The following is a 26,361-nucleotide window of genomic DNA, read 5'->3' on the forward strand; positions in this document are numbered from 1 at the left end:
AATTTGCCTACTCACTAAAACTTAATTCTGATCCTAATGTCAGTGCTCACAATGCTCTTAAGGTCATTCACGGACATGCACAGAACAGTGAGATTTTGAGTCATCTAGTATGCAGGCTCCCAACAGGTTGAAAAGTCGAACTCTGCCTTCTCGTTTCATTTCTCATACTGTAAACATGTGTCCTTTTTGTGATCTATTCAGTGCCATGTTTTTCACATTTTTGTGCTTTTTTGTGTATTATATCACTGTTTAAAACTACCCCTAAGTGTAGTGCTGAGGTGCTGTCTAGTGTTTCTAAGTAAAGAAGGCTGTAATATGCCTTACAGAGAAAATAGGCATGTTATTAGCTAAACCTCCTTCAGGCAGGAGTAAAAGTGCTGTTGGTCATGAGTTCAGTGTTAATGGATGGACAAAATATATTTGCTAAATAAGGTGTCTTTAAACAGAAACAAACATAAAACAACGTTATGTATTGATGGTTGACTAAAGTGTTGTGACCAGAGGCTCCCAGGAACCTAACCTTGTATTTCCCCTAGGAGCAATGGTTCTGTATTCACTAATTCCACGCTCGTGGCAACTTTATAGAACATAACTGTGCACATTGAGAACTGGCTGTAGTTAGGTTTAGATCTTTCTTTTTTTCTTTATCTGTTACTCTTTTATTCCATTACTCTATTGACTTTTATCATGTTCCATTTAATAACTTTTTTTTAGTAGTTGCATTTGCAATTGCAGCGTGCATCCTTAACTTATTTCCAGTCTTTCCTACTCTTAGAGTTAATATTTTACCGATTCTTTTAAAAAAGAAGCACCTTGCAACAATATAATTCCATTCCCATCACGTTCATTGTGCTATTGTTTTCATATATTTTACATAACCCTTCATTGTACCCTAATGTTACACTTCGTGCATTAAACAGCTGGCAATTGTACCCTAATGTTACACTTCCTGCATTAAACAGCCGGCACCTTCTAAAGAAATTGAGGAGAAAATGATAGTTCTTCTTTTACCCGCATATTTTCCATCTCTGGTACCCTTCATTTCTTTTTGTAGATTCTAGTTTTTATCAGGTGTCATTTGCTGGGAATGAATTTCCTTAGTTTTTGTTTATCTGGACATCTTTATTTTGCTTAATTTTTGGAGAATATTTTTGCTGCATATGGAATTCTTTCAGCATTATAGATGTCATTTCATTGCTTTTTGGCTCCTTTTTTCTGACAGAAAGTGGTCATTCATATTGTTGTTACTGTTATTGTTGTCATTGTTATTATTTCTTTCTAGGTGCTCTCAAGATTTCTCTCTTCATTTTTGGTTTTCAGCAGTTTATGATGCTCAGGTGCAGTTCTGTTTATATTGATCCTACTTACGGTTCACTGAGTTTCTTGGATTTATAAGTCAGTGTTTTTCATCAGATTTGGGAGGTTTTTGGCTATTGTACCTTCAAATACTTTTTCTGCTCCAATTTCACTCTCTTCCCCATCTATATCTCCAATTATATATATGTTACACTGCTTGGTATTATCTCACAGGTTTGTGAGAGTGTGTTCATTCTTCTACAGTCTTTTTTTTCCTCTATTTTTCAGCCTGGATAATTTATATTGGTCTGTTTTCCAGTTCTCTAACTCTTTCATCATCTCCAATCTACTATTAAGATCATCCATTAAGTTTTCATTCTTTTCAGTTCTAGGATTTCTGTTTAGTTCTGTTTCATAATTTTCATTTCTCAGTTGAGATTTCCATTCATTAAGACCATGTTTTCTCAACTTTGTCTCACAGTGGGTAACAGATGATATGGGCCTATTTATTATTATTATTATTAGAGCTATTCCTGTTTTCTTTTGGTTAATACTTAATATTTTTAATCCTTTCATTTTCAACTTTTTGTGTTATTATTCATTGCGTATGTCTTAAGCAGTATATAACTGGAGCTGTTTATATTTTATAAAATAATCTTATAATCTGTCTTTTACTTGGCAATTTTAATTAATTTATGTATATTATGATTATTGATGTATTTGCAGTGATGCCTGTTCATTTTCTTTGTATTTTCTGTTTGTACTTTTCTGTGCCCCTTTTTTTCTCTTTTCTTGTTTGTTCTCCTTTAAAAAAAAATAAGGTTTTTGCAGTTATTTTTTTCTTATGATGCTTTCCCTCTGTATTAATTTGGGAGTTTTTTCATGGTTTATTCTTGAGATACTACCATAGACTTCTTTTTTAATTATTATTTTTTTAATTTTAGTGAGATTTTTTTTATACAGCAGGTTCTTATTAGTTATCTATTTTATACATATTAGTGTATAGATGTCAATCCCAATCTCCCAATTCATCCCACCCCCCCACCCCACTCCCCACCCCCGACTTTCCCCCCTTGGTGTCCATACGTTTGTTCTCTACATCTGTGTCTGTTTCTGCCTTGCAAACTGGTTCATCTGTACCATTTTTCTAGATTCCACATATATGAATTAATATACGATATTTGTTTTTCTCTTTCTGACTTTCTTCACTCTGTATGACAGTCTCTAGGTCCATCCACATCTCTACAAATGATCCAATTTTGTTGCTTTTTATGGCTGAGTAATATTCCGTTGTATATATGTACCACATCTTCTTTATCCATTCGTCTGTCGATGGGCATTTAGGTTGCTTCTGTGACCTGCTATTGTAAATAGTGCTGCAGTGAATATTGGGGTGCATGTGTCTTTTTGAATTATGGTTTTCTCTGGGTATATGCCCAGTAATGGGATTGCTGGGTCATATACCATAGACTTTTAAGTTAACAAAACTGAAAGTTATCAATATCTTAATTGCCCCCCAAGAAATACAAATACTTAAAAATGTTTTAACTCTAGTGACCACTCCTCCCTCGCTTAAGCATTTTGGTTTTTCAGATTTCAATTTTTTTCGTTTAAACCCACGAATTGCAAGCTAATATTATTTTTAGCATGAGAATTGTTTGTTTACATTTATTTACTTCCATGTTTACCAGTACTTGTATATCATTTCTTCTGTCATCTCGGATCTCATTTTTGAGATTTTTTTTACTTTTCTGTGACATAGTTTCTCAGAGTGTCTTTATTGAAAGAATGCTGGCAATAAACTCTTTCTGCTACTTTTTATTCTTTATTTCATCTTCATTCTTGAAGTATAGTTTTGCTGGACATACAATACTAGATGACAGCTACATTTTCTCTGTATTTTGAAGATAATATTCTACTGTCTTCTGGCTTTTGTTGTTACTGGTGAGAATTCTCTAGTCAAATCTAATTGTAATCTGTTCTTTTTCTCTTTGGCTGTTTTGAAATCTCTTCTTTGGCTTTATTTTGCAGTTTACTACAATGCGTCTAGGTGTTCAGTTCTTTTTGTTTATACTAGTTGGTATACATTGTGTTTCTTGAATCTTGATCCAAATTTTTTGTCCATTTTTGAAAATTCTCAGCTCTTATCTCTTCAAATATTGTTTCTGTTATTGGTTATTTCTGGTGATTGTCACTCTTAGAGATATATTTCTTCGTGTATATGGTAAATTTTGATCTGAGCTTTGTTTTTTTTTTTTCAGATTTAATCTGTGAGAGTCCACAGGACCTCAGTTGAAGATAGTTTCCTCATGAGGCCATTTGAATATGAATTCTGCCAGGAAATAGGGTGCACTTTTGTCCTGGATAACATTATCCACTTTTCAGAGTACCAGTACTTAAGTACTCATTACAGGCACATTTTATTCACCTGGCCTTGTGAGGGGAAAGGGGTTCTAGTAATTTCTTGATTGGCTTATCTGTTATCCTCCTGGTTCTAACTTTACCTTCACTTCTCAGTCCTTCTGGAGCTATCCAATGTTGTCAATTCCTCAGCCTTTTGCAGGAGTTCTGCAGTGTCATTATCACCCATGCCACTCTCAGTTTTGTGACTAACAGCTGGCTTCCTGTGCTTCCAAATCCTTGAACTTTCATTGTGCTACAGAGTCTTTTTGAGAAGTGTCTTTAACTCTATTTACAACTCCCTTGTTTTATGCAGTGTAGTGTGAATGACAGATACCGTGTTCTCCAATCCACATTGTGTTCTCATGCTCTATGGCTTTCTTTGGATTAAACTCAGGCTGTTGCTTTAGAATGAATCGTGCCCTGCCCCCTGTCCTCCCACCTTTTTGAGAGTTCCCAGACTTTTTTGTAAACTGGCCTTTAGCAGGACTGACCCTGCCCGTAACCCCAGTCATGTGCAAAATCTCTCTTATCTTTCTTTCCTGGAGTGGTCCCAGTGCAGGCTCAGCTGGGAGTCATGCTTAGGAAGAATAATGTTGTATGTAAGTGATTTTCAAAGTAGTGATTTACTCAGGGTTCATCTTTCTAAAATAAAACCACCAAAGTTAATTGAAACTATAGTAACAGGCAGAAAAGTATCAGTGATACTTTCTCTTATTTGTTAAACACTTATACTATGGTTATTCTTACTAGATTTATTGCTAAATCATTATTATTATTTTGTAGGCCTGAATTGGCATATTTAACTAAAAGTCTGTGGAATGAGGCTTGGCACCGTGCTTTCCTAACTACCTGATCTAAGGCATCTGTTAGATTGGCACTGTGTACTTACCAGCGGTCTTGCCATCATTATTATGGGGCGGCCAGAGGAGTGGTAAGCCCCTAATGACTGCAGCCACAAAAGGACTACTGCTTCCATAGTTGGTGCTGCCTCATTTGACCTTCTTTAGCTGTGGGCCTGCCTCTTCTGGCCCCTCACTCCCATTCAGAGTGACTGTGAAGCCACATTCCAGCCCTGTCCTCTGCACAGAGGCTCATATGGATCTTCTGTTCATAGTCGTACTTCTGACCTCTCTCATTTCCTTTAAGGACTTTTTTTTTTTTAATCTGCTGTTATTGTGCTGGTGATCCATAAAGTTTATTGTGAAAAGAATTATACTTTAAAAGCTGCTGTGGTAGCTAGAGACACATATAGGATAAAATAGGCAATGGGTAGGAAGTGTTAAGAATAAGCATCTTTTATTTGCTATTGACTTATTTTTTCCTTCCAGTTTTATTGAGATATGATTGACATACAGCACTGTGTAAGTTTAAGGTGTACAGCAAAATGATTGACCTACATGCATCGTGAAATGCTTACTACAGTAAGTTTGGTGAATTTACTGCATTTTTTGTTTAATGGATACAGAGTTTCAGTTTTGCAAATTGAAAACGCTCTGGAGATCTTTTCCCAACAATGTGAATATATTTAACACTACTGAACTGTACATCTAAAAATGGCTAATTTGATAAATTTTGTTACATGTTTTTTACTATAATAAAAAAAGTGAGCATCTTTTGTGGGATATACATTTAAAAGGTTAAGGGCAGGGTTTTGGATTTTTTTACCTTATTTATTTGTACTTGGTTCTATTTTCTCATCCTTTACCACAACTTGAATTAACAGATTAGAGTTATTGGAGGGTTTACTAGAGCAGAGGAGATGTACAGCAAACTGAAATTTATTCATTTAACATTTATTGAGCAGCTCCTATATAGCAGGCTCTGTGCTTTTAGTTTATAGTTCAGAGAAGTAAGGGGCATGTGCCGCAGAGGAGAGACAAGTGAAAGAGTACAAGTATTGCCACTTATGCTGAAAGAATTGTAGAAGGGGAAAGTTATGCATACCATGAACATTTTATCAGTAACTTAAAGCATATAGATATACAGTCATTCATCAAATTTTCAAAACCTAACTATGGAAAATTTCAGTTATATACAAAAGTAGAGGAATAATATGATGAGCTACTGTTTGTCCATCCCCCAGCTGGCATCCACTCACAGCCTCTTTTGTTTCCTTGTATTCCTTCTCCCACTGCATATTTCAAGCAAATTCTAGTTATCATATAATTTTATCTAAATATTTCAGTACTTTCACTGAAAGGTAAGGGCTGTTTTCTTAGAATTGACCGTAGAACTGCTGTCACTCCAAAGTTATTTCATACTATTTTTTTTTCAGTTGACTTGTTTGAATCAGGATCTGATCATAGTCCATCCATACATTACATTCAGTTGATGTGTTTTCTTAAAATTATCTTTTAATCTATAGCTTCCCCTTCTTATTTATTTTCTTTGTTCTTGAAATGTGTCTGCTGAATAAATCTTGTCATTTATCTTGTAGAACTGCCCATACTGTGAACTTTGCTGAATGCATCCCAGTGGTGTCATTTAACATGTTCATCCTCCTACCCCACCGTTAGTTTTAGAGATTTAAGTTCTTTTTTTCTTTTTTGCAAGAATGTTTCATAGACAGTGGTTTCCAACAGCACATAATGTCTGATTGTTGTTTTTTCTTTGTGATATTAGTGGCCACTTATAATTTGCATTATTTAATTGGGGTTTGCACGATGTTGCTGTTCTAGTTTCATCATTCCCTCTTCATTTATTAGCTTTTAGTTTACTTCCATAGAGAAGTTTCTCTTTATCAACTATTTGGTTACCTGGAGGTACAGTCCATACAGGGAAAACAGGTTAAATGACTGATTCTTTTCCTTTGTTTATAACTCTTGGAAGGACCTTAATATCTCCAAAGATGGCCAAATGATTTTTTTCTTTATTTTTAAAAATATTGTTAGGAACACATGAATTTTACACATTTGATTATTTTTTAATAATCAAAAATTTTTTAAAAATAAATTTATGTATTTATTTATTTTTGGCTGCATTGGGTCTTCGTTGTTGGGTCTTAGTTGCTGCGCGTGGGCTTTCTCCAATTGTGGTGAGCGGGGGCTACTCTTCATTGCGGTGTGCGGGTTATTTTTTTCATTGTGTGGCTTCTCTTGTTGCAGAGCTTGGGCTCTAGGCGCGCAGGCTTCAGAAGTTGTGGCACGCGGGCTCCGTAGTTGTGGCTTACGGGCTCTAGAGCGCAGGCTCAGTAGTTGTGGTGCATGGGCTTAGTTGCTCCGCGGCATGTGGGATCTTCCTGGACCAGGGCTCAAACCCGTGTCCCCTGCATTGGCAGGCAGATTCTCAACCACTGCACCACCAGGGAAGTCCCTCAAGTTGTTTTCTTATGGATGATCAAGTTGTCCCTTCTTTGGCCAGTGAGAGCACCTTCAGGTTGGCTCCTGGGTCCTTTTGATATGAATGGCTTTGATAGCTTCTTGCTTCCTGGTGTGACAAGATGTCCATGCTCAGCTTGTATATTTCAAGCTGTAGCTCTGGAATAAGCCCTTTCTTCAATGAGCTGTGGTTCCTTTTAATGGGAAGTTGTACTTAGAGACCGCAGTTTGGATACCACAGGTCAGTTGTTGCTTCTAGGCTTTCAGAGAAAGTACTTCATGAGTTTCATACTGATTTTTCAAACTTAAATTTAGAAATAGAGGATTCTACTCAACTTATTTGATTTTATATTTGCTGAAAATCTTGGTCCATAATGATATTGATACTTATTGATAATAAGTAATGGTACTTAGTTATCAGTATTATACTAACAATATGATTACTGAAAACCATTTAAGAATTCAAAAACATTTTCTCCCATCCTTTTTATTCTTAGGATAGTTTCCTCTAGGGATGTACTGTGAAATTGTGTTTTACATTATTTGAAATAATTCCTTTTTGCTTGGTTACACCAGCAGTTCAATAAATATTTAGCTTTGTTTCATTCGCTTTTGAATTTTTTTTGATTTTGTCGTTGTTGTTAATAATTATGGAAAACACGTAGATGGTCCCAGAGCCAAATCTGCAGAACAAGGCAGAATCAAAACGTCTAGCTTCGATCCTTGTCCCCTCCGGTCTATGCCTCTCTCTCCCACACTCCATTTGAAATATATAAGCAAGTGTGTGTGCACGAATGCACACATGTACACATTTGTTTCTGCCTCCCAACACCCTCTTAGATGAATGGCAGCACACTGTATACAATTTTCTTTCCTTGCTTTTTACTCCTTCTGCTGTTTCCTGGATATCACTCACCACAAGTATGTAGAGACATTCTTTATGCCTTTTTGCAGCTATATCATATTCCACTGTGTGAATGTGCTGTAGTTTATTCAACCAGTCCCATATTAATAGACATTTTGGTTGTCTTTAGTCTCTTGCTATTACAGATAGTACTGTATTTAATACCTGGTACGTCTGTATTTTTTTTAAATTTTGCCACCCTATAGGAGGATTTCAATTTTAATATTAATTTGCACACAGGTGGTAGAATGTAAAAATCTTAGGTTTACTGTTTGTTCTGTGATCCTGAAACCTATTCTTTTTAGTTTTCTTCCTCTAGATAGCACTTTCCAGTGACAAAAACTATAGTTAGAAAAACATGTTTCAGTCAGTCATCAAAATAGTAACCCAAGACCTAATTTAAAAGTGATATAAGTGTAAATCAGGAAACAGTTATTTGTTTTTAAAGTTAACTATCGCTTCTCAGAGATTTTTACCTCATTATAAATCCCTTCTCTTTGAGAAGACACATAACATATCTGAACCAAAGAAATGGACAGGCATCTATTTTCATAGGGATAAGAAAGCCAGCATGACCCGCAGACACTGAAATAGCTCATCTAATGTTTTCTGAGCACCTATAAATACCAGGCCCCTACAGGGAAACAGGAAATTTTAGAAGTGGATTGATGCTATCCATTCCCTTCCTAAAATATATTAGCTAATGCTCAGAACATACAGAATGGTCACATTTAGTAAGCTACTCTCAGCAGTATGTACGTGTCTGCTCCCACCAGCTGAGTTATGAGCATATAAAAAATCTGTTTATACCTGCTGAAGTAACCAGATTAGGCCCAAGATGGAGTCGCTCATTCTAAACCCCATGTCAGGAAACCAAAACTTCACTAAATTTCTGCACTTGACTCTCCCAGAAAAGGAAGGCCTAGGTCAACCAATCAGCATTGCCTGCTCAACACAAGTTACCTTACCTGGCTCCAAGGCTTCCCTTTGCTCCACATAAGGGAAGTAACCTGCTTTAACCAATCAGCAAATGCCCAGTATAGCTTCCTTGTTCCTGCTCACTTTGGTTTATAAAAATCTCTCGCTTAGTTCACCGGAGCTCCTTTCTGCTAGACGGGGTGCTGCCCAATTTGTGAATCATTGAAATGAAAGCCTAATAGATCAGTAAATTGTCTGTGGAAATTTTTCTTTTAACATACCCAAACCTGTTTATGTTGGCTGTACTTGTTATTGCAATTGTATAATTGAATTTAACACTATGTAAACTAATCACAAATGAGCGAAGATGTGGCTGCAAAAATAAGAAGTTACTATTTCCATAAAAAATAAGTTAAATACTTTGGAAATTATCCATAAAGGCATATTATTTTCCTTAAAATTTTTTGACAGATTGGTTATAAGTAAAACAATTACAAAAGACCAGGAAAAAACACTCTAAAAGACTATAATTCTGTGCTCGGATTGCTTCAAAAGTTTCCGAAGTCTCAATCTACTTTAAAGAAATTGAAACTGGAAAATACAGAAGTTACTGTATGGATACAGCTAATACAAGAACAATGATCTAGAACTCCAATCAGTGGACCCATACTCAAAGAAAAGACTCCAAACTTTGGTCAAAAGACTGGTCTCCTGAATTCCCCACTACTAGCAGAATAATCCATCAGCAGCAGTAATTTTGCATCTGAATGCTTCCTGAATGCAAGTTATTCTACTTAAAATTGAAATCCCCCATAGGGTGGCAAAATTAAAAAAAACAAACAAACATACATACCAGGTATTAGATACAGTACTATCTGTAATAACAAGAGACTAAAGACAACCAAAATGTCTATTAATATGGGACTGGTTGAATAAACTACAGCACATTCACACAGTGGAATATGATATAGCTGCAAAAAGGCATAAAGAATGTCTCTATATACTTGGGGTGAATGATCTCCAGGAAGCAACAGGAAGAGTAAAAAGCAAAGAAAGAAAATTGTATACAGTGTGCTGCCATTCATCTAAGACGGTGTTGGGAGGCAGAAACAAATGTGTACATGTGTGCATTCGTGCACGCACACTGCTTATATATTTTAAATGGAGTGTGGGAGAGAGAGGCATAGACCGGAGGGGGCAAGGATCAAAGCTAGACTTTCTGATTCTGCCTTGTTCTGCAGACTTGGCTCTGGGACCATTTTCCTCTGGGGCCAATGTTGCTTTCTTTTTTCAACTTATGGGTTGTTATGCATTACCATGCAAATCACAGTAATTGGGGCCGAAAGGTTAGGAAACTGGAAGGATTCAAGGTTTAGTCATAAAGAAACACCAGTTAGGGCTTCCCTGGTGGCGCAGTGGTTAAGAATCTGCCTGCCATTGCAGGGGACACAGATTCGATCCCTGGTCCCGGAAGATCCCACATGCTGCGGAGCAGCTAAGCCTGTGCGCCACAACTACTGAGCCTGTGCTCTAGAGCCCGTGAGCCACAACTACTGAGCCCACGAGCCACAACTACTGAGCCCACGTGCCACAACTACTGAAGCCTGTGCGCCTAGGGCCTGTGCTCTGCAACAAGAGAAGCCACCGCAGCGAAGAGTAGCCCCCGCTCGCTGCAACTGGAGAAGGCCCGCGTGCAGCATCGAAGACCCATTGCAACCAAAAATAAATAAATTAATTAATAAATTAATTATATATAAAAAAACCCACCAGTTAACATTTTAGAAGTATTTCACCCCTGCTCTATACAGAACATTGTAGGGAATACTAAAGAAATATATTATAATCCAGACCACTATAAGGAATGCTAAAAAAATATGTAATGGTCCAGAGAGAATTCAGCCTTTTAAGTAGGCCAAGCTTTATACACTGTAGGGAATAGTCTATAACTAGATAGTATTTTGTGTTAGGGTTCTCCAAAGAAACAGAAGCAATAGTATATACATAGGCAGATGGATAGAGAGAGATTTTTATTGATTGATTTTAAGAAGTTGGCTCATGCAATTGTAGAGGCTGCCAAGTCCAAAACCTGCAGGGTAGGCTGGCAGGCTGGGGACCCAGAGAAGAGTTGAATCTGGAGTTTGAGACCACAGGTCTGCTGGCAGACACCCTCTTCTTCCAGGGGAGGTCAAGGTTTTTTTTGTTGTTTTTTTGTTTGTTTTGTTAAGGCCTTCAGATGATTAGATGAGGCCTACCCACATTATGGAGGGTAATCTCCTTTACACAAAGTCTGCTGATTTAATTGTTAATCATATCTAAAAATATACCTTCACAGAAACCTCTAGAATAATGTTTGACCAAATATCTGGGTACTGTGGCCTATTCAAGTTGACACATAAAATTAGCCAACACATATACTGAAGGACCGTTTTGTGTATAATTAAATGTCAAACTGTAAAGAATATTGGGTATGTGTTGTGGGTGGTAAGGTAGGGGTGGGGGAGCTTGTTTTGGTGTTTCTTTGCTCACAGAGGAGATAAGCTTTGAGATGTGCTCTGAAGGCCAGGGAGTTTTTGCCCTGGTGTGCAGAGTGTGAACAGCATCCCAAGAGGGGGTGGATCAGAATGAACAAGGGTGGAGTTGACCGTGACATGGGCAGGGGTCTTCGGGAAGATTTGTCCTGGCTGGACAGATACTTCTTGGATGGTGAGACAAGCCCCTCTCTGGTTTCTCTACTTTACTGCGTTAAGTAGAGAAGATGCTTGCTCCAGCCTGGGATGACAGCTGGCTGGTGCAGGGCATTGTGTGCTACGTTACATAGTGTGATGTGATGAGAATTCTTGCAGGAAACATTTCAAATAAAATATAGCTGCCTTAGGTTTTTCTGTTATAAAATATGGTCAGAATTCTTTCTTCTATCAGTTTAATGAATTTGCTTCAAAAGATCTATATGTTTCATATGTTTGTGAAGAAACATGAGATCTTCAAATGATGTGAGTTGCTGCCAGTAGTAATTCTAGTCTTTAAGCCTTGAAATATTTTTGGATCCATTATTTTGAAGTAGAAATATAGCCCAGTAACTTTTCCCTCCACATTTCAAATTAAACAACATAATTGGGACTTCCCTGGTGGCGCAGTGGTTGAGAATCCGCCTGCCAGTGCAGGAGACACAAGTTCGAGCCCTGGTCTAGGAAGGTCTCACATGCCACGGAGCGACTAAGCCCGTGTGCCACAACTACTGAGCCTGCGCTCTAGAGCCCGCGAGCCACAACTACTGAGCCTATGTGCCACAACTACTGAAGCCCACGCGCCCAGAGCCTGTGCTCTGCAACAAGAGAAGCCACCGCAGTGAGAAGCCCGCACACCGCAACGAAGAGTAGCCCCTGCTGACTGCGACTAGAGAAAGCCCGCGTGCAGCAATGAAGACCCAATGCAGCCAAAAATAAATAAAAAGATAATAAATAAATGTATTTAAAAAGAGAACATTATTTTTAGTTGTAATAGGTGTAAAAACACTTTATAATAAAAAATTCTACCAATAAAAATAATTATTATCAGAGAGAAAAATAGCAAAAACAATTTGTGGTAAATTGGTACATAGTAGCCCCCAGTGAACCACCTCCCCATGCCTCTGCCCCTTTGCAATGTGGGTCTGCTTGTTTCTCCCATCAAATGGTAGAGTCTGTTTCCATACCCTCGGTACTGGGCTTTGCCATGTGGCTTGAACTGGCTAGTGGGGCATAGTGGGCCAGCTCTCTTGGTATGCTGCTTCCATTATGTGAAGAAGGCTGTGAGGAAGGCCACGTGGAAAGGGAGGCCCAGCCTTCCTCACCGAGCCCAGTCCCCAGTTGACCTGGGCCCAGTGCAGCAGCACGAGTAAGTCAGGTAAGAGCAGCAGAAGAGCTGCCCAGTCAACCCATGGAACTGTGAGAAATAGGAAATTGTTGCTGCTTAAGCAGCAAAGTTTGGGATAGTTTGTTACCCAGCAGTGGCAAACAGAAACATCCTGTGACTAATGGCAGGGATTTATCCCTGTAATTCTAATTCTGGCTTCATTACTGAACCCTCAAGGATCCCACAGTCCAGTGAAGGAGGCAAAAATGTAAGCAGGTCACTCCATTACGGTGTGGTGAATGTCCAGAAGGGGAGTCTGGGCTGCTGCAGCCTTGACTTTTCCTCCATCCCCCTTTCCTCATCTGTAAAGATCAGATTTTTCTCTGCAAGACAAGCATTAAAGGGCACGTGGAGGAACTGGAGGAAGTAGACTAGTTCTGTACTTCATTGAAGGTATTTTCCATCTCTTAGGTCCATGAGACTCGCACTTCCCTTTCTCAGAAGTGAAATGCTGAAAGAACCCCAACAAATCTCCTCTTTTCCTTTTGTTAACTACTAGTGTTTTCAGTATTCTTGTATTTGTCCTGAAAAATGCCCATGGGTATTCCTCCTTCACTTTCTTCAGGTTCAGAATTTTCTGGAAGATTAAGACATCATAGGCCCTTTTCCTTGTAATCATCCCTGGTTCACCTAATTCACACACATAGTGGAGTGGTTCTGCTGAGGTCTCCCTGAGCCACTGGAGAAGTCACAGATGACACACACTGTCTGGAGCTGAGTCCCACCTGCCCCACGTTATCTTCTCACTCACTGGCTCTCAGCCTTGGCCTGCTCCTCTCTTACTCTGCTCCTTGAGATTCTCAATTGCACACAGCAGCCTTCAGTCTGCAGCACTCTCCTCTCTCCTGGCCAAGCACTTACATTTGGCTTGGGACTTCCAGCACCAGGCTCCCTCAGTTTTCCTTAGTGGCCCATTCTCCCACTGGGCAGCATTGCTGGACATACCTGGAGTCCACTCTGTCTCTCTTCTTGGCTCCAGCCTTTGAGGTTGCAGGTTAGAAAATTACCTTGAATAATCTACTGGAGTAGTTTAAAGACAGAGCTTTAGTTTTATATAGTTACAATAGTTTAAGGTTATGTTATTATATATGTAATTTATAACATATAATAGTTTAAGAATATGGACTATAATTTTAAAATGCAATATTTTTCTGTGGCTTGTGATATAAATTTGCAAGTCAACTCGAAATGATAAAGTTAAATATTTGGTATAAGTTGGACCGAGCTATTTCAGGCACATCTTACTGCATTGAAATATCTAAAATTATTATTTTTGTCAAATTTTTAGCATGTATACCCATTTGGTCAAATGTCCCTCCATGTAGACAAAATTGCAGCAGAAAGCATGTTACTATTTAATACTTCAAATGCGGATTTCGTGTTATTGTTTGTATCCATGGTGATCATAATAAATCTTTACCATAACAAAGCCAGCAAGCAACACACCAGGATTTATCTTTTTCTTTCCAACAGCTGTGCTACAGTGAAATGACAAAGAAAAAACCTACATATTTTAGATTCACCTTGTAAGTCACCACAGGCTACTATATATTTAGTGAAATATGGCTAAGAAACCTTAGGCAAGTTGCTTAACTTCTCTAAGCCATGTGTGAATTGGAGATAAGACAGTTCCTCTACCCTCTGGTACTGCTGTGAGAATCAAATGAGATAATGCATGTGAAACACTTACAATTTTCAGATGCTTTCATCTGTTGTGTTTTTCCTCCAGCATTATTATTCAAAGATGGTATTTCTGTACTTCTCAGTTTGTTTCTCTTGCTTTATCACTTTTAAACTGTTTATACTTTGGATTTCATTTTCTAGTTATCCTCAGCATTGCTTATTTGTTATTTTTTATGTAACATTGATGTTACTCTTTATTACTGCTAGTCATACTCTGAAGTATCCTAGGGGATTTTAAAACTAACAGAATCTTTTTTCTGTTTCTGAGTAAATTTGTTTAGTCTTTGGGATATGTTTGTGTATTTTATGGTTTTTTTCTTCACTTTTGGTAATTGCACACACATATTCTGGTAGTTACTGCTTTATTCTGTTGCATTTAAATTTTTAAATTCATTTTGATATTTTTTTAATAAGCTCATTGCTCTTGAAGCTAATAGTGTTAATAGACCAAGTCAAACAAAGCTTTGTCTCAGACTTTTTTAGTGGGTGGCATATGGAGACCTTGTGGTGTTACTCTATCATCTTCCCTAAAATTCTCAGAACTCTGAACTTTAATTTTGGTCTTAATTTCAGTAAAGAGTGGGAGTAGGGTAAGTTTGATACTTTAAGGTTTGTGCCTTGATACCTGTTGGTCTAGTGAGGGCAAGACAGTGGCCAGATGTGAGTTGCTTGTGAGAGAGCTTTCTTTCCTGGTTGAGTGAAGGGAAAAGGCTATGAGGTGATACCGTTAGTGTGATAGCATGTTTTATGCCCTTCTTTGACTCTGTAGATATGTCCTTATTAACTTGCTACTTGTTCTTCATTGGATGTTTTTTTCTTCATTGGATTTTTGACTCAAAGATTGAAGTTACTTATCTGTAACTTATGAAACTTAAGTTTTCCTCTGTCTTAAGCCTTTTATTTATTTTTTTTTTTTTTGCAGTACGCGGGCCTCTCACTGTTGTGGCCTCTCCCGCTGCGGAGCACAGGCTCCGGACGCGCAGGCCCAGCGGCCATGGCCCACGGGCCCAGCCGCTCCGCGGCATGTGGGATCCTCCCGGACCGGGGCACGAACCCGTGTCCCCTGCATCGGCAGGCGGACTCTCAACCACTGCGCCACCAGGGAAGCCCTCCTCTGTCTTAAAAGAGCTTTTATCAGCAATTCTTAACAACTTATAATTGTGGCCTTTTAGAATTATTCTTAAAAATACTTGGATCGCATTTTGAATTCCATTACAATTTTGGACTTAGTCGGATGTGGTCAATCTGCTGCAGATATTTAAAGATCAGTTGTTTCTTCCCATTTGAGATGAATTGTAAAGGGATGAAAAATACCGAATTTTTGTTTGTGTTGTCTAAATTTCCACTATGCTACTTAATCAGCATTTGAGACAGTGAACAGTATTGGTTATAGTTTGAGTTACAAGTGAAATTCCCAGCTAGTTCTGGCTCCTGTCTGAGAAAGATTGGTTCAGTCAGTATTTACTGAATGGATTTTATGTGATTGCATTGGGCTAGAGAGTGCTGATACAGGGTGAGCAAAATGAGATAGGATCTCTGCCTTTAGGGAGCTTACAGCCTAAACGTCATTAATTAAAGAATTAATTTAATTAATGAGAACGTCATTAATTAAAGAATTCAATAAGTGTAAAATTCCAATTGTGATAATTGCTAATGAAGTAGAGGTTCTTCATTGATGCTGTAAAGACCAATAAATGTGGGATTTCCTGAGGATGGTCAGATGTTAGTTAGATCATGAGGGGCAGGAAGAGCATTGTAGGTAGGGAACAGCATACATGAAGGCCCTGTGGTAGAAGGAGCTGCAAAGTCTTAGGAGACTGAAAGAAGGCCACTGTTGCTAGACTGTAGTGGGAGAGGGTAGTACAAAATGGGGTTGGACAGATAAATAGGGGTCAAACCACATAGGGCCTCTTAGGCTGTATAAGATGAGCATCTTGAGGAATAACTTAGATGCAGTATAATTCACTCATTGTAAGTACACCCTCAGTGAGGTTAGTAAATTTAGAGTTGTGCATCCATTTGATTGCCCCCAGAAGTTCCCTCGTGCATGTTTGCAGTTGATGCCTATTCCTGCCCTAACCCACTGATCTGCTTTCTGTCCCTATGAATTTGCCTTTTCAAGAAACATCATGAAAATAGAATCATACAGTTTGTAGTCTTTTGTGTCTGACTCCTTTCACTTTACATAATGTTTTTGAAGTTCATCCATGTTGTAACATTTATCATTGGTTTGTTCTTTTTAATTGCTAAGTAGTATTCCATTGTATGGAGATGCCACATTTTGTCTATATATTGATGGACATTTGGAACGTTTCCAGTTTTTGGCTGTTATGAATAATGCTACTGTGAACATTCATATACAATACGTCCACAGAGGACATATGTCTTTATGTCTCTTGAGTCAGTTCCCAGGAGTGGAATTGCTGGGTTGTATGATAAGTTTATGCTTGACTTATTAAGAAACTGCCAAACTGTTTTCCAAGGTTTCTATACCACTTCACATTCTCAAGGGCAGTATATGAGGGCTCCAGTTTCTCTACATCCTATAGTTGATATTGACTGTCTCTTTGATTATAGCTCTTCTAGGGGGGATATAGTATTATCTCATTGTGGTTTTAATTTGCAGATCATTTCATGAGCTTACTAGCTATTCATTTATCCTCTTTGGTGAAATGGCTATTAAAAACTTTTGCCCATCTTTTTTTTTTTTTTTGCGGTATGCGGGCCTCTCACTTCTGTGGCCTCTCCTGTTGCGGAGCACAGGCTCCGGACGCGCAGGCTCCGCGGCCATGGCTCACGGGCCCAGCTGCTCCGCGGCATGTGGGATCTTCCCGGACCGGGGCATGAATCCGCGTCCCCTGTATCGGCGGGTGGACTCTGAACCACTGCCCCACCAGGGAAGCCCTTGCCCATCTTTAAATTGGGTTGTCTTCTTGAGTTGTAGGAGTTCTTTAGATATTATGGATACAAGTCTTTTATCAGACAGATGATTGTCACGTTTTTTTCCCCAGTCCATCTTTTCAGTTTTCTTAATGGTGCCTTTTAAAAGCACAAAAGTCTTAAATTTGATCAAGTCTGATTTATCAGTATTTTCTTTTTGAGTAAAAATGCGCAAAGGTGGTCACTGAAGCCAAAGATGTGGATTAGATAACTCAGGAAAAGGGAACACAGAATGAGAAGAGGAGAGGGTAAACTGGAGCTTTGAGGAATCCTAATATTTACTGTTGTGCGAATGAGTAAATATTTCAAGTCAAATTACATGGGCCCAGAAAATGTCCTTTAGGCTTAACAGCCATGGAGAGTGCTGTTAACCTTACTATACTGAAGCCAGATTGCAGTGAGATGAAACGTGCGTGGGAGGTAAAGAAATGTTGAAGGTGAGTGTAGAAGAGCTCGAGGGTATGGAAGAAGAGCTCTGTCTTGCTCTAGGAAAGCAGGATAGATGCGGTTATCCCAGGAGTTGAATGATGAATCAAATGAAGTTTTCTCTGATTCTTTTTCCTCTTTAAAATTTTCGATGAGAGAGGGAATTTCCTTATTCAGCACCTAAATAGTGACCCAGGTATAATGCCACATTTGGAAAATATGTGGTACAGGTATTGCTCCATTTAAGGTCACATGAGTTTCCTGCCTGTTTTCTCTTTATACTTTCTCTCCATTTATTTCTTCTGAATATTTTCAAAATGAAAAAAGTAATAAATGCACATAGCTTTTTGAAAAGTGAAATGGAGGCCCAAACTCTCTCATCTAAAATTCTTAGGTCAGAAATATTTTAGACTTCAGAAATTTTCAGATTTTAGAAAGTCTATATATAGTATTTATTAGTGAGTACTCTTCTTGGGGTTATACCTGTAAAACACATTCATATTTCTTCATTGAAGCATAATATTTATACTGAGTTGCATAAGTAGAGACTATAAATAGCTTCCTGTCAGTTCAGGTCAGGTTTTGGCCCCCAGAGAGTTTATATAAGATTAGATCTTTTTTTTTTTTTTCGGTACGCGGGCCTCCCACTGCTGTGGCCTCTCCCCTTGCGGAGTGCAGGCTCAGCGGCCCTGGCTCACAGACCTAGCCGCTCCGCGGCATGTGGGATCTTCCTGGACCGGGGCAAGAACCTGTGTCCCCTGCATTGGCAGGCGGACTCCCAAACACTGCGCCACCAGGGAAGCCCTAAGATTAGATCTTAATGTTAAATGTAAGTAAAGAAAAGTTAGGGTTTTGTTTTGCTTTGTTTTGGTATTTTTCTGAATTTTAGAACTGTGGTTAGGAGATGGTAGTACCCAAAGTCCTGTAATGAAAACCAGTAGTCCTTTGCTCCACTCCTTCACAGCCCTTGTCCTGTTCCACAGAGGCAGCTACGTATATGCCATATTTGTATCTTCTGATTGTTGCCTCCATGTTTTCAGATAATATGCTTATACTATTTCTTGACTTACAAATATTAGACATTATTTCTTGACTTCCTTTTATACCCCATCTCTCTTCTCTCCATCCTTCAGATTTGGTTATGTCACAAAGTTGTTTCCACGAAGTTGTTTATATCGTTAAAATGTTTACACCATTATCAGTATTGAAATATTGTTCATTTTAGATACAAATGATTACATTTTCTTTCTACTATAGTTTTGTTGTTGTTACTTTATGTTTTTACTTGTATGATCATTATTATACTTATCCTTAATTCTTCTAAGGTGTCCATGATATTATCTGTCACTCCATCTTCCCTGTTGAGACTTCTTGTGTTCTGGAGACCTGCCCCTGGAAGTGTTCCATATGTCTGCTCCACTTTGTACCAGTAGTCTTTAGGCCTGCTGTGCAGGTACAATCCTGGAACTTGCACTTTGTGCTTCTCCTAAGTTATAATGACGGTTTTGTGTATTCTGTGTTTTTCTCTTCCTTGATTTAGTCCTTTATTTTGATAGAGTACATCTTCCAAGAATTTTGTTTAGAAGGGTGCATGGGAAATTAATTTTCTGGCTGTACATCTAAGAGGATGTTGATTGACTTGTTTAAAAGGATTTTTTTAAACTTTAGACAGTTATCTTTATCTTCCCTACGTTTTTTTCTTTTTGTATGTATGTGTTTATGTATGTATGTATGTATTACTATGCTTTTTTCATTTGGAGCTCTTCTCCTAAGTTTGATCAGTAAATGAGAAAGGCCAAGAACAGTTTGTGGAATGGGGGAGCAGAGGTTGGATTGCATTGAACTGAGTTGTGGAAGCAAGAAAGTGAAGAGCATTGTAGATATAATTTAGAAAGTTTGGTTATAGAGGGAAAGAGAATAGGAGCATTGAAAAAATCTTTACTTTTTTTTAAACATCTTTATTGGAGTATAATTGCTTTACATTGTTGTGTTAGTTGCTGCTGTATAACAAAGTGAATCAGCTATATGTATACGTGTATCCGCATATCTCCTCCCTCTTGCGTCTCGCACCCACCCTCCCTATCCCACCCCTCTAGGTGGTCAAAAAGCACCCAGCTGATCTCCCTGTGCTATGTGGCTGCTTCCCACTAGCTATCTATTTTACAATTAGTAGTGTATATATGTCAGTGCTACTCTCTCACTTCGTCCCAGCTTACCCATCCCCCTACCCGTGTCCTCAAGTCCATTCCCTATGTCTGCGTCTTTATTCCTTTCCTGCCCCTAGGTTCTTCAGAGCCATTTTTTGTTTCTAGATTCCATAGCTATGTGTTAGCATACGGTATTTGTTTTTTTCTTTCTGACTTACTTCACTCTGTACGACAGACTCTAGGTCCATCCACCTCACTACAAATAACTCAATTTCGTTTCTTTTTATGGCTGAGTAATATTCCATTGTATACATGTGCCACTTCTTCTTTATCCATTCATCTGTCGTTGGGCATTTAGGTTGGTTCCATGTCCTGGCTATTGTAAATAGTGCTGCAATGAACACTGTGGTACATGACTCTTTTTGAATTATGGTTTTCTCAGGGTATATGCCCAGTGGTGGTATTGCTGGGTCTTATGGTAGTTCTATTTTTATTTTTTAAGGAACCTCCATACTGTTCTCCATAGTGACTGTATCAATTTACATTCTCACCAACAGTGCAAGAGGGTTCCCTTTTCTCCACACCCTCTCCAGCATTTATTGTTTGTAGATTTTTTGATGGTGGCCATTCTGACTGGTGTGAGGTGATACCTCATTGTCGTTTTGATTTGCATTTCTCTAATGATTAGTGATGTTGAGCATCCTTTCATGTGTTTGTTGGCAATATGTATAACTCCATTGGAGAAATGTCTGTTTAGGTCTTCTGCCCATTTTTGGATTGGGTTGTTTGTTTTTTTGATATTGAGCTGCATGAGATGCTTGTATATTTTGGAGATTAATCCTTTGTCAGTTGCCTCATTTGCAAATATTTTCTCCCATTCTGAGGGTTGTAATCAAGACAGTATGGTACTGACACAAAAACAGAAATATAGATCAATGGAACAGGATAGAAGGCCCAGAGATAAACCCAAGCACATATGATCACCTTATCTTTGATAAAGGAGGCAAGAATATACAGTAAAGACAGCCTCTTCAATAAGTGGTGCTGGGAAAACTGGACAGCTACATGTAAAAGAATGAAATTAGAACACTCCCTAACACCATACACAAAAATAAACTCAAAATGGATTAAAGACCTAAATGTAAGGCCAGACACTATAAAACTCTTAGAGGAAAACATAGGCAGGACACTCTATGACATAAATCACAGCAAGATCCTTTTTGACCCACCTCCTAGAGAAATGGAAATAAAAGCAAAAATAAGCAAATGGGACCTAATGAAACTTAAAAGCTTTTGCATAGCAGAGGAAACCATAAACAAGATGAAAAGACAACCCTCAGAATGGGAGAAAATATTTGCAAACGAAGCAACTGACAAAGGATTAATCTCCAAAATGTACAAGCAGCTCATGCAGCTCAATATCAAAAAAATAAACAACCCAATCCAAAAATGGGCAGAAGACCTAAATAGACATTTCTCCAGAGAAGATATACAGATTGCCAACAAAAACATGAAAGGATGTTCAGCATCACTAATCATTAGAGAAATGCAAATCAAAATTTACTTTTGTTTTTAAATATGGGAGAACCATAATGGACGTTGAAATTCTGTATCAGTGTGAACTTTTATAATTTTTTATAGCAACTAGTGACATAGACTACTTATGCTATGCATTTTCTTGGAAAACTGTTTCTATTCCTTTGTTGATGTGGAGGAGCCTTTAGAAAGGATGGGATGAAAATATGGGGTAGGAGGGTGGCTGATAGAGTGAGGCCCCTGAATTGTCAGGTGAGGAGGATGGCAAAGAGCCCAGGTACACTCCCAGGGCTGAGGCCGCCTCTTCCTTTGAACTGCATAATACAATTTATTTAATTCATGAGAGGGTTGGGGGCAGTGGACAAGTTTATATGATTGGTGATAGGAAATTGAGGGACTTTTATAATAAATATCATGTAAACAGCAAAAGTGCCTGATCTCATGGTCAGATCCACAGGGGCTTCCTTCACACAGGAAATCTGTTGTTAAGAGAGAATAGTCTATTCTCCTCTGCTGGAAAGAAGGCTTTTTCACTATTTTGGAACAAGAGGTTTCTTTTATAACCATCATTAGAAGAAAAAAACATTTGCTAATAGCCCATGTTTATTATTCTTTTCTGAGTTTTGTGAAGGATGATGGTTCTTGATACAGATATGTTTTTGCCATAGCAACAGGGACAGACATACACTGGAAAAAAGCAGTGTAAACAACAGATAGTCTTCTTAACGCTGGGCAGATGCTCAGATTTATTGACCGTGGGCAAGTACTAACCTCCCCTTATCTGCCATGTTATAACGCTATATTCCTAGCACTGCATGTTCTTAGCCTCCATTTCTATGGATGTGTAAAGGCCATCCCATTGCAGTTGCATTTTGTGGGAAGTACACTAACTGGAAGTAGTGTGACATGGAAATAATTAATAAGGCTTACTATGCATAAAATACGAAATAATGAAGTCTCCAAAATCAGTCACTTTGGAATGAAAGTCAGATGTAATAAAACACCATGAAGAAAGGCAAACTATTCCCATGATACAGTATGCTGTTTTTTAAGGAAAAGCACTCTGCAAAAATATTAGAGGAATTCCTGAAAAAAATTTAAAAGGAGCATAAAACAAACACTATAGTGGTTGAAAACATCAGCGTCCTGAAAATGCATCCTCCTACTTTATTCCTGTAGGAAAATTAAGCTTGATTTCTGTGAGGTCTTCAGAAATGTATTCCTCACAGAAAATGAGCCCTTTTGTGGTTGTACATGTATTCATTGGTAACATAAAATTCTGACTGTTAACCAACCTACGTGGAATGACTTGAGCTTTTAACTTTAACTCTTTAAAAATATATATTTAAACTATAAAAGTATTGTTACTAAAAGTTTAGGAAGTAGAGAAATGAAAAGTCATTTTTATTGCCACATCATTAACCTGCTGTTAACATTTTTTATGAATCTCTCTCCTAGTATCTAACTATGTATTAAATAATGGCAGCGGTAATATGCTTATTTTGCTTTCTGATTTAAATAGAATGCCTCTAAGAGTTTTGCTCTCTGAGTATAATGTTAAGTTTTGGTTGAGATAGGTTTTTTTTTTTAATATGATAGTTAGGGATTTTCCTTTGCTTTTTCCTAAAAGGTTTTAAAATCCTGTATTGGTGTTAGGTTTTATCATTTGATTATAGCACCTAATGACATAAATGCTTGATTCTGCAGGTTTTTCTTGGAAACCAGATTCTATTCCTGTGTATTCAGGTGTCACAAGTATGCTGGTGACTCCCAGTGTGCACTGTGTACATATGTTGGGCTTCCCACCGGCAAGCTCAGTGTGCCCATGGCCAACCCCTCCTGCATCTCGCAGTCCGCTCTGCATTCCGGTCTTGTGAATGCTAGAAACCAGGGGACGGTTTAGATCCCTCAGCAGATTATGTCAGTCCTCCTTTTCAAGTGGTCTCTCTTCTCCCTCCAAGTTCACTGTTCTAGGTCTGGCCTTGGTCATTCAGTGCTGTGTATTACAGCTGGTCTCCTCACTTGTACTGCTTTTTTTCTTTTTGTGTCTGCTAGCTGCTGTTCATAGGCTTCTCATTTCCTATGTGGAATGTTCTTCTGATAAAAACAAGCTTAACTTAAAGTTGTTTATTTAGAGTGCCAGTCAGGATACTGCGATTCAACAGCTCACAATGGGGAGGAGGAGGGCTCTGCTGGAGCCTGGCACCCTGTGTGCAAGGATGCAGGGAGGCATGCAGACCCAGGGTGACCGTCTCTCAGGGGGCGCTGCCACTGGCATCTTGTGTCTTCTCCTGGCTGCCTCTTTGTCATCTGTATTTGTCCCAGGCATTGTTGGAATGGGCAGAATCCTTTGCTTATCTTGACCATCTGGAAAGCACATAGAACAGCTTGATTGTTAAGCTACTGAGATGGTCTTCTGGATAGGGCTTTCCTACCTCTCCCCTTAGAGGGATAGCATTGTCAGCCTTGTATCCCCTCTAGCAGAGTCATGCTGCTAGAGGTCCTAAGTAAATGTCAGAAAGGATTTGAGGTCCCAGTTGTATATATCTTGTGTCAGACTGAGGTAGAGAAGGACAGAAAATAGTACTGGAAAGACAAAGCCAACAAACTGGCCTTTGTGAAGCAGTGAGAGGCATCGTTGCAGATGCTTGAAAAAGCAGGCTGGAAAATGTGCTGATGCTAAGAACCCTGATATTTGTGTACATGGACATAATCTTATTTGGCTTCACAATAACCCTGTGAACTGAGTAGAGATTGTTACCTTTCTGTTTCACAGATGAAGAAACAGAGCCTTTGAAATTCATCAGTTTGTCCAACATCACATCACTCTTAGTATTTAAGAGTCATGACTTGAACTTAGGTTTCTGATTGCCAATTTTATATACTTCATGTTACCTTTCTTAAAACTGGAAGAATGATAGGCTAACAGTGGCCATCTCCATGTCATCAGGTAAATTACATTAGGGATAGCACAAAGGAAAAATAAAAATTTACCTATCTTAATCCATATTAATTATTTTTATATTTTAAAAACAGCTTTATTGAGATATAATTCACATCCATTACAATCCACTCATTAAAGGGTACAATTCTGTGGCTTTTAATATACTTAAGAGTTATGTAGCCATCACCATTATAAATTTTAGAATATATTCATTGCCCTAAAAAGAAACCCTTTTAGCTATCACTGCCCCCCTCCCCGCAATCCCCACCCCCAGCCCTTGGCAATCACTAATCAACTTTTTGTCTCTATAGATTTATCTACTCTGGACATTTCACACAAAATCATACAATATGTGGTCCTTCTTTCATTTTCTGTTTTCAGGTTTTATCTATGTTGTAGCATGTACCCGTATTTCATTTCTTTTCAGCAAAGTTTCTGCTGAAAAATCAGCTGATAGTCTTATGAGGGTTCCCTTGTACATAACTAGTTATTTTTCTCTTGCTGCTTTTAAGATTCTCTCTTTAACTTTTGACATTTTAATTATAATCTGTCTTGGTGTGGATCTCTTGGGTTCATCTTGTTTGGGACACTCTTTGCTTTGTGGACCTGAATGTCTGTTTCCTTCCCCAGGTTAGGGAAGTTTTTAGTCATTATTTCCTCAGATATGTTTTCTGTCCCTTTTCTTCTGGGACCCATATAATGTGGATGTTAGAGCATTTGCTGTTGTCCTACAGGTCCCTTAAACTATCCTCATTTTAGAAAATTCTTTTTTTCTTTTTGCCGTTCTGTTTGGAGATTTCCACTACCGTGTCCTCCAGGTCACTCATCTGTTCTTCTGTATCAATTAGCCTGCTGTTGTTGATTCCCACTAGTGTGTTTTTCAGTTCAGTTGTTGTATTCTTCAGCTCTGTGAGTCCTGTTTGGAACTTTCTTATATTTTCTGTCTCTTTGTGGAATTTCTCACTGTCTTCCTCCCTTGTTCTCCCAAGTTCAGTGAGCATTTTATGACCATTACTTTGAACTCTTTATCAAGTAAATTACTTATCTCCATTGCATTAAAGTTTTTTTTCTGGGGTTTTATCTCGTTCCTCCATTTAGAATGTGTTCCTCCATTTCCTCGTTTTGCTTGACTCTGTGTTTCTGTGTATCACGTGAAGCAGCTCTCTTACCCGGTCTTGAAGGGATGGCCCTATGTGGGAAATGAACCTTATTGTTTAACCTTGCCCTGGTTCTTCGTTGTCTCTTGAACTCTCTTTCCACTTGTTTCAGTCTGTGGGGTCCAGAAACACAGTCCTCCTGTCAGCCTGGGCCTGGCGCTCAGTGGATGTCCCCTGTGCGGGCTGTGAATGCCTGTTGGCTTTGGTGGGGTTGTGCGAGTGGAATGGAGGTGTGTGGCTGCTCAAGAGCTGCATCTCTTGGTGCTGTGGCTTGAGCAGGGCTGTTCACACACTGCTTTTAGCAGGTTAGAATGAGAGGGCAAAAATGGTGCCTGCCAGTGCCAGCAAGGCAGAGGGAGCCTGTAAAGATGCCATCTGTCAGCATTCCATCCCTGGGGAGTCCCAGCAGACTTCTGCGCCTTTGGCAGTTGCTGTAAGATTACTAAGTGAATTTCCCTCACAGATGGTCTAAGCTCTTTGCAAACTGCTGCTCTTTGTGCTGGGTCCTGGGGCAAGTGGTTCTTTACACATGCTATTTAAGAGCAGAGTCTTCATTCCCTGCCATCCTGAGTTACTCCTGAACATAAGCGCTGTTGGTTTTCAAAGCCAGACGTTTTGGGGGCTCTTCTCTCTGTTGCAAGACCCAAAGGTTGTGGTGCCTGGTGTGGGTATAAACCCCTTACTTCTCGGGGAGAAGCTCCGTTTATTTGTTTGTCTATTGCTTGATTTGTTGATTGATTTTATTAAGATTTCTTTCGATTGTGGGTCACCATATTGGGAGTGGGGTTTTTGGTGAGAG

General features: G+C 38.7%; 1 protein-coding gene across 12 annotated transcripts in view; it reads left to right on the forward strand.

The window, feature by feature from the left end:
* The window catches only part of MARCHF8 (membrane associated ring-CH-type finger 8), a 112,773-nt gene that overhangs the window by 20,350 nt on the left and 66,062 nt on the right, over positions 1-26,361 (forward strand). The window contains exon 1 of one of the 12 annotated variants that reach the window (XM_032607478.1): positions 18,507-18,607. The exons of the other annotated variants lie outside the window; for them this stretch is intronic. The gene's annotated coding sequence lies outside the window, so the exon portion shown is untranslated. Of the gene's footprint in view, positions 1-18,506; positions 18,608-26,361 lie in introns of those variants that run through there. 12 annotated transcript variants of the gene reach the window in all.

Source organism: Phocoena sinus, chromosome 16 (genome assembly GCF_008692025.1).
Source record: "Phocoena sinus isolate mPhoSin1 chromosome 16, mPhoSin1.pri, whole genome shotgun sequence".
Lineage (NCBI taxonomy): Eukaryota > Metazoa > Chordata > Mammalia > Artiodactyla > Phocoenidae > Phocoena > Phocoena sinus.